The 9,807-nt window shown below is 36.2% G+C and overlaps 1 long non-coding RNA gene across 1 annotated transcript; it reads left to right on the top strand.

Annotated features, from left to right (window-relative positions):
* The first annotated feature begins 5,096 nt into the window (after positions 1 to 5,096).
* LOC125216839 (uncharacterized) lies at positions 5,097 to 7,350 on the top strand. Its single transcript, XR_007175463.2, has 3 exons — positions 5,097 to 5,197; positions 5,284 to 5,977; positions 6,062 to 7,350. It is a non-coding gene; the product is annotated as an uncharacterized LOC125216839 (long non-coding RNA).
* Positions 7,351 to 9,807: the final 2,457 nt, after the last annotated feature.

Genomic DNA, 9,807 nt, shown 5'->3' with positions numbered 1-9,807 from the left:
ATCGGATATTGAAGATTTAAATCGCTATAATTATTTATTGTACCCCAAACCGAAATTCCTGGGTACGCCACTGATTGAATCTTATCTTCCTCTAGAATAAAGATACAGTGCAGACTTTGTTGCTTGAAATTAATTACTCATGTAACATACTTTTAATTTGGCAACAAGTTTTAGTACCTTACTCTTGGCATCTACTACAATATTTTATGGAGTTGTATTATTTTAGAAATTGTATAACATATTTAATGCAGATTTATAATTTATCTCACTTGATGTTTACTCATCGTAAAGACTAAAGAGATAGTAGGTCATTAATATCTTAAAAAATTTTATTTCCCATATCCGTACAGCTTTATAAATTTAAAAATTTCATTAGTAGATACCAAATCTTAAGAAGCATGGAAAATGACTAATTAACTTCTTTTGGTATTATATAAAACTTTACTTTTTAATGTTAACATCTTTTAGTATTATAAGTATTATAATACTAAAAATCCGAATTGTTATGCAACCAAAAAATCCTTATGCAACCAAAAAATATCCCAGGATTGGATCAAGTGGCTTTCTCTTAGATTATTGGATTCATTTTTCTTGTGCAAGGGATTCATTCACATACTCTCAGAATTGTAAATCCTTAGTTTTCGAGGAAGTCAATAAACAGGAGTGGTATGATTTGTATGAAAATGAAGATTAATTGATAGTAGTAGTATATATTGTCATTGTGAACGAGATGGATTTACTATGTTAAGTGATGCTGGTGAGGTGTGTGTATTTAATGAATTACTACTAAAGAGCTTGCTTTTACAATTGATTTGCCTATTTTACAATATTATTTATTGTGAACTGACTATATCCTTTTTAATGCACTTCTTTAGTTTTCTCTTTGATTCAGTTTTCATTGAGTTAGAAACGTAAAACTAAATTTTAATATAAAATAGTATTCTTTCGTCTCATCATAGATATCACACTTTTCATTTTAATTTGTCCCACAAAAGATGTCATATTTCTTCTTTTGGAAAAAGTTCTCTCTTACATCAATTATAAAATTATATTTTCTCTCACCACTTAACACACAAAATAACATCTCCTAAAATCATGGGCCATCTCCTAAGTGTGAAATCTATTATGAGACGGAGGGAGTACAAAACTAAATCACGAAGGTTATTTATAGATATAACAAAGGTCAATGTAATTCAGTTTTTAAGTCATTTAAAAATATGACATAAAATAATTTAAAAATAATCTCAAATCTGAATTTTATCAAATGACCTAATAACTAACTAACTAATAATGACATATAACATGCATTTTTATTAACCATAAGTTGGCAAAAGTTTGATACATGATAATTGATAGTAATAAATAAAGTGTATTGAAATTGGTTGGTAAGCTCTATTTTGATGGATTTTATGAGTTGCATATATGGAGTATTTTTTCAAAAAAAATTTCAGAGAATCCAAAATGATTGTGGACTTTGACCTACAGTATCAGTCACACACTTTAATAGAGTGGGCTCTGCTGGACCAGCCAAGCTGCATAAAAATTATTTTTTATGTACTTTTCAATTTTTCATTAGATATTCTAAGTTTGAAATGATTATATTTGGAGGATTAAACTAATCATAAGATTTTATACATTCATTTGTGGTCCAAATATATTATCATACTATAATTTTAGAATTACACAAAATAGTATTGTTATTATAAAATACTATATAGTAGTATTATAATTTTTTCAAGAATATACTTAAAAGTTAAAAATATGTTCAAATTAAATAAAATTGTGGATCGTATTTGGACCGATCTTGGGATTAGGACTGTATTCAATTAGGTTTGGATTTTGATGGGTCTGGTATTGAATTTAAAAAAATGTGTTAGAGGTCAATTTAATCAATGCATCCACATTTTTTGATGGATCGTGCGGAACTAAGTAGGTCTGTCCCAATTAATATTAGAGATCCCAAACTTAGCAAATAAAAGTTGCTGAGGTAAAAGAAGTGCCAAGTAATTAAACGTACAGAGACTATATTTTTTAAATTTTTTATTTGCTATATATATACTAGTACAACTTTAGAAATTAAAAATTCATTAGTGGACCTTGAAGCAAGCGAATAGACTGATTAACATCTACCAAACATAGAGAGAAAAGCCATTAATATCTTTAAATTTTTTATTTGCCATATATATATGTGCAACTTGAAGTTTATTCATCATAAAGAGAAAAGTCTTAATATCTTTAAACCTTTAATTTAACTTCATAAATAAAAATATCATTAGTTGATACCAAATCTAAGAAGCAAGCAAATGGGCTAACTAGCATCTTTTAGTATTATACTCCCTCCGTCCCAATAAATATGAAACATTTGATTTTCGGCACAAGATTTTATGCAGTGTTGTTTTGTAAGTTGATGAAGAGAGAGTAAAGTAGGAGAGAGGGAAAAGTAGAGAGAGTGATATTTCCATTTTAGAAAACGTTTCATTTTTAATGGGACAACTCAAAATGAAAAACGTTGCATTTCTAAGGGGACAGAGGGAGTAGTTATTACTCTTTAATTTACTTAGTCGACAATGCCGAAAAATAATATTTTTTTCAATAAAGTCATACAAAGTATTTATTACTTTATTGAATCCTTGTCTTCCACACTAGATAAAGGTGCAGACTTTCTTGCTTGAAATTAATTAATTACTCACGTAACATACTTTTAATTTGCAACAATTTTAGCACCTTGCTCTTGGCATCCACTACAATCTTTTAGAGCAGTACTTTCTATGTTTGTTAGTCCAGTTTTGTTATTTCGGTTCGTCCGCGAAATGTTGTCCATTTTATTTTTTACTATTTTTAGTAAATGAACTCCACTTTCAATTAACTCATTTCACTCACATTTTATTATAAAAATAATATATAAATATGAGACCCACATTCCGCTAACTAATTTTTAAACTCATTTTTCTTCACATTTTAAAAATCCGTGCAAAGTTAAACTTGGACAATATTTTGTGGATTGAGAGAGTATTATTTTAGAAATTGTATTCCATATTTAATACTTACCAATCCATATAGCTTGGGATCTGCTTAAGTTACTTCCGAACTTTTTTAAAACTGTTACATTTGTACTCTATATTTAGAAAAAGAGTCATTAAAAATTTCAAATTACTTTTTACTGGATTACATTGTCATTGTGTGTGTAAACTATGCTTTTCCTTACTTCTAAAACAAAACACAGCAAAGAAATGTTTTTAATGATATGCATTATTTATAATTTTTAATTTCCCCACAGAATTTCCATAATATTTTATTCAAGTTGCATTTTAGAAGTACATAAGGCAAAACAATAAGTTGGAAATTAAAAAATATAGAATATTATCAAAATTATAAATTCTTATATCTGCGCATGGAAACTTTTATAAATTATAAAGCTTATTTAAATAAAAAAAATTGTCATATATCCTTCTACATTATATCGAATACCATTGGTCATTAAATTCAAAAGAAATTATGTTGAAGTGTTACACGAAAAATAGATAAATAAAATAAAAATTAAGTTTTCGGTGCTAGGAACCGACATGAACCGACATGTTTGCCTAAGGAAATTAAAAGGAATTTGATGCAAGAATAACCTTTTTATTTAGATAATAACTAAAGCTGAAATAAATTATATGGAAGTGTGTCAGTTTAAAATTTTAAGTCACTAAAGGAAAAAAGAAACGGAGATGAAGGTAAGGGAATAAAGGAAAAAGGAGTTAGGGAATTAAGGGATGGACGATGTCGTTCTTGGTGCACAACGTCCTCAGTGTGGAGGCACGTCAGAGGATCCATCCCGCTTAAAGGTGATTAGTAGTAGTTCTCATCTATCCGCGTGATGACTTGAACCTCTGACTTTAAAATTCCATATTGTTTTTAGTTAAATTAATCCACACCACAAAACATAGAATAAGATTTAAAGACAGTGAGTGTAGTGATATTAGATTGATATACTTGGCCGACTAACCAAGTCCAGTATATACTTTACATGATTTTGTGAAAGTAGCACGCATCATTATTCCATCTAAAACATGAATCATATTATATATATAGGGGTGTGATCAATTGAGATTTTTTATGCTAATCGAGAAATGAGATGCAATATCAGCCACTCATTTTTATTAAATGAGTGGTTCAGATTTTTCCATATGGAAAATATCTTTAGATTAATTAATTATGAAAGGGCAGAATGGTAATATCATGATAAATTTTATTCAATAAATATTTTTTTTAATTTTTTTATCAATTTTTTTAAAAAATTTTAAATTATTTTTTATTTTTTTTTATTTTTTTTAATTTTTATAAATTTTTTTTTAAAATTTTTTATTTTTTATTTTTCAACTACATATACAATTCATGTCAACTACACACATATAATGTCAACTATGTGTACAATCCATGTCAACCACACACACAATTCATGTCAACTACACACATATAATGTCAACTACACATACAATTCATGTTAACTACACAATATAATGTCAACTACATGTACAATTCATGTCAAATAGTATTTATTGAATAAAGTTGTTGACATTTGATGTGTAGTTGACATGAATTGTATATGTAGCTGAAAAAAAAATTAAAAAAAATAAAAAATAAAAAAAAGCGAAAAAAATTAAAAAAAATTAAAAAAAAAATTTCAAAAAAATAAATTAAAAAAATTAATAAAATTACAATTATGCCCCTCTGTTGACATAAACTACATGTTGTTGACATTTCACAAATATTCTGGATGAGTGGCTGAGATTGCATCTCAATTGTATATATATATACTCCTTCCGTCCATGATTAAGAGTCTCATTTCTAAATGGCGCGAGTTTTAAGAAATGTTAAGAAAAGTGGATGAAAGAAAGTTAGTGGAATAGGGGTCCCACTAGTATATATTAGTTTTAAATGATATGTGAGTGGAATGAGTTAGTTGAATGTGGGGTTTCTTTACCATTTATGATAATTATGAACCGGGACTCTTATTCGCGGACGGGCCAAAATAGAAAAACGGGACTCTTATTCGTGGACGGAGGGAGTATATATTAGAAGTTGTTGGCATGTCTTAGCACATTTTCTCCTCACTCACATTCAATTGCATAAATGCATACACATTTAATTGCATTACCGAAGAGGGAAAATATTCACAAGCATTTCCGCATTTCGTCGACTTCTCTTGCCTTAGGTTGGTATTTTTGAGTTGATCTCTTTTACTCGAAGTTGTTGTTCATCTTTTAACACCATCTCTCTCCTTTTTTTTTTGAATCACAGTTGGTATGGAGGGTGATTGGCATTTCAGTCATGATCATCCGTTAACTTCCTTTGTAGTTTGTAGTAAATGATAAGGAAGTGGATGAGACTGATAACTTTCATTCTTGCAAAATTTGTGGTTTGCCAATTCTATCTGCTCCTTCCTACACTTGCATCTTTGTTGCTTGTGATTTTTTTCTGCACGAATCATGTGCTCACAAATTCCACCAAAAATTTATCCATCCCAATCATAGGCCGGGAAATAAAGACCACACGCTTCGTCTCAAAGAAGGAAGTCCCAATTTCACATTCAAATGTGAGGATTGCAATTTTGAAATGCATCCTCTAGTTGCAGTGGATGGTGTTGAGATCAAAACCAAACACAAGAGCCATCCACCTCACCCGCTTGTGGCTCTTTGTAGAAAGATTTTGTCTACATGCGATGGCTGTGGTGGGGAACATGGTGGTTTCTTCTTCTCGTGCCAACTCTGTAATTTCTGGATTCATCAAAACTGCACCATACTACCTACCGCTCTCAAACTCTTCTCTAATCCTGAACCTTACCTTCTCGCTTATTCTATTCCTACCCAAATCCGAAAAATTGAGTGCATAGTTTGCCATCAACCCTTGCTTCATTCCCATAATGCCATCTATTTTTGCCCACCAACTCTGAGATTTTCTCATGTCAGATGTGGACTCGAGAATAATCAATCCGGTACGTCAAAATAGTATATAACTCATTCAGTCAACTTCATATACTAATATTACTATCTATTAACTTTGTATTCATTCATTGTAGCAACAAGACTAAAGTTGATCCAACTTCCAGACGACGAGTTGGACACATTTCCAAGTTTGGAGTTCCGTGCATACTCGCAACCTGATGAGGGTCCTAGTGATGAAGATGTGAAGCTTGCATTGAGAATTTTCACAAACATCCTTTGATCCTAGTTGGTGATGAGGAAGATGACCAAAATTATAATTATAAAAAACTAATGTGTGATATATGCATACAGACCATTCCTATTCCATCTCAATTTTACAGATGCTCTCAACAAACTGGAGGCTGCTCTTTCCTTGCACATAAATGCTGTTCAGAAATTCTCCCTACTATCAAGTTTGGGATTCCATATGATGAGACCAGCGATCTATTATTAAAGGCACGACCATCTCCGTGCCCGAACAAATGGTTCTTCAATTCAATATTTTTCTGTTTTTTCTGCTCTCTTCCTTGCAATGGACCTTGCTATACTTCTTTTTTGAATTTCAACATCCTTTACATGATGTCCCCTTGATGACTATCTGTCGTGCATGGCTGCTCCAAGCATTATAAAGCACAGCTCACACAGCCAACACCTTCTCTTTCGCACTGCACGCCATTCGCGGGCCTCCTCCATCAGTTGTTGTTCCCGCGGCTCCACCCTACTTGATGTCTATAGGTGCACTACCTGCGATTTCTACATTCATATGAGGTGCGCCTTGCTACCAAAAAGGGTTCAGTTTCATAAATTTGATCAACATCCTCTGCATTTGATCACTAACGGTACTAGTAATAGTATTGGTAGAGATCACGACATCTTTGAGGTGTGTGAGGAAGGTATAGAGTGCAAGTATTGGTTCTACCGATGTGCTAAATGTGACTACTCTTTCCACATAAACTGCATTCCCTCGCTCGGCTATTTGTCCAAAGTCAAGTTCGGAGGCAAGTTTAGTATTGCTTCTCACTCTCATACTCTCACTCTTACGCGGATGCTTACTTACAGAAGAAATGAGAAGTGTGGGTATTGCCACAAAATCATCCCGGGATTGGTGGATCAAGCGGCTTTCTCATGTTCACAATGCGAATATTGGATTCATTTTTCTTGTGCGAGGGATTCACTCTCATCCTCTTATGATTTCCAGATCCATGGTTTTCGGGGAACTCGATGTACAGTCGATATATGATATTTTAAGTATGTTTCAATTTGAGTAATCTTTTGTCTTGTATATATGAGTGAATAAAATAATCCTTTCTTCACAAAGCTTTTTAACGGGGCATTCGGTTGTAACTTGTAAGTTGTAACTGTGGAGGAGATGTTACTGCGTTTTAGTAGTTGTATGCTATTGTTTGATGTTATTACGTACCATTGTTAATTCTTTGTCATCGAATACAAATATTACTTAGAGCATCTCCACCGGCGGACGTCACGGTCGGACGTCGTGGAAGTCCGACCAGACGTCCGCCATTGTGAAGGTTTAGGTCGGACACGGACGTCCCGTGAGGACGTCGGATATCCTCGGATATCTTCGTGACGTCCGACCGGACGTCCGCCATTGTGGCGTCAGTCGGACGTCACGGTCGGACGTCCGAGTTAAAATTTAATTTTTGTTTTTAAAAAAAAAACTCTATAAATACGGCTCGTTGAACTTCATTTCATTCACACACCACTTGTGTTGACAAGTTTTTCTCTCTAATCTACAAGTTTCATTTCTACTATAAATGAAGTACAATAGGAACTCCCCCACCACGAGCGGATCAAACACACCCACGTTTCCCGCCGGAACGGAGGGAAACTTTAATGCGGGGATGAATCCCCAAATGGCGGGGATGAATCCCCAAATGGCAGGGATGGCGGGGATGGCGGGGATTACTCCCCAAATGTTCTACAATATGTACAACCGGATGAGTCAGATAGGTGGGATGATGCCTGGGGCCTAGGCGATGGGGAGTATGACGCCAAATATGGCAGGGATGGGTGGGACGATGCAGCACAGGAGCCCTCAAACACCTAGGGAATCTGTCTATCGCCCATATATAGATTTGTTGTCCGATGATTCCCCTTGTACTATTCCAGAGACTCAGTACGCCTGCATCGAGACTTTCTCTTTTGAGGAGTTGGAGCTATCGCCGATCCGTGAGACTCCCGATGAGGCGGAGCCTGCTGCAAGGGGCAGCGGCAAAGGCAAGGGCAAGGCCAGGGGCGGGGGTAGGGGCAAGGGCAACGGGAAAGCCCCGACTCTTCCTCGCAAACGGGGGCAGAGGAGGAGGAGGGTGAGGAGGAGCGGGGGAAGAGGTCGATCTGGATCGTGTGGGAAAACGTCGGGCTTGCGAAGTCCTGGGCGAACCAGTATATTGACCGATAGTGGCATCGCATTAGTGACGCCTACCTCACACACAAACCGGCTGGGGCGAAGCCTCGCAGTCCCGAGCAATGCCGGAAACAGTGGGATCGGTTGAGGCCTAAGCTCAGTCGTTTTGTCAGCCTCTACCAAAACAACCTGCGCATGGCAACCAGCGGCATGTCTGAGGAGGATGTGAAGAACCGGGTCTTGTCCCAGTACCCCGACAAAGAATTGAAGTTCAAAGAGTTTGACCAATGGGAGGCCTTTCTCGTAGTCAGGGGTTCGCAAAAGTTTTGTGCGGGTGTCGACTCGGGTTGGAAGCGGACGAAGATCAACTCTTCCGGTGAGTACAACAGCAGTGCTGGTTCGCACGAGCTCCCCGAAGCCGAGGAAGTGTCCCCGCTACCACGATCAGACTCTCGCCGTCGTCGTCGCCCGATGGGGCAAAAGGTTGCGCAGCGGATGGCGAGGGGAAGCGGCAGCCGCAGCGGGTCCTTCAAGGTCAAATCGGAGGCCCCTGTAGCCCCAGATGAGTACTATCGTCTCGCCCGCGCGCAGCTAACGAAGACCCTGAGTCATAACATGCATAGGTGGTATAGCACGCACGATCCTGCGTACAAAAGGATGTGCAAGGATGTGATCGACGCATGTCGGCGCTATTTAGGAATGCCACCCATTGATGATTATGGCGTCGAGATTGTGGGGGGGGCATCGGAGGCGGCAGCGGTACGGGCGACGGGGATGAGGATGAGGATGAGGAGGAGTGAGAGCCGAGGGTTGTATTTCTCGACTTTTTATGATTTTTTTTTAATTATGTATTTTTTTTAAGTATTGTGTAATTTTTTTTAAATGAAGTATTCGAATTTTTCCGTATTCCGTGTCGATATTTTAATTCCGTAAATTTTAATTCCATAAATTGAGTAATTGTGAATTTATTTTATTGCGGGAAGTCCTAGTGGAAGTCCTACATTGTGCAGTGGGATGGGAAGTCCTAGTGGAAGTCCTAGTGACGTGGCAGGAGGTTTTTGTGGGAAGTTCTAGTGGGAAGTCCGCCACCGGAGATGCTCTTAGAGCATCCACAATAGGGCGGCGGATCCCGACGGACTAGCACTAGGACTAGCCAAAAAAACCTCCTGCCATGTCACTAGGACTAGCGCCACATCACTAGGACATCTCACTGCACAATAGTGGACAAGCATTAGGACATCCCAACAAACAAAATCACAATTTCACAAATCCGGACTTAAAATTTTGACACGAATACGGGGGAAATGCAACCATTTTATATAAATTAAAAAAAGTACAATTCAACAAAAAAAACAACGATTTCCACAAATTACATTATAAATATCAATGTGCACTCTTCCACGCCCATGACTCTTCAATTATATCCTGCTGAAGTCGAATATGAGCTTCTTGTTGGCGCATGTCGGCAAATGCACG

This window comes from Salvia hispanica, chromosome 3 (genome assembly GCF_029641045.1).
Source record: "Salvia hispanica isolate PSC_SH4W2 chromosome 3, Shi_PSC_v1, whole genome shotgun sequence".
In the NCBI taxonomy this organism is placed as follows: domain Eukaryota; kingdom Viridiplantae; phylum Streptophyta; class Magnoliopsida; order Lamiales; family Lamiaceae; genus Salvia; species Salvia hispanica.
Note: the sequence above shows the minus strand (reverse complement) of the source record. Positions and strands in the feature narration are given on the sequence as shown.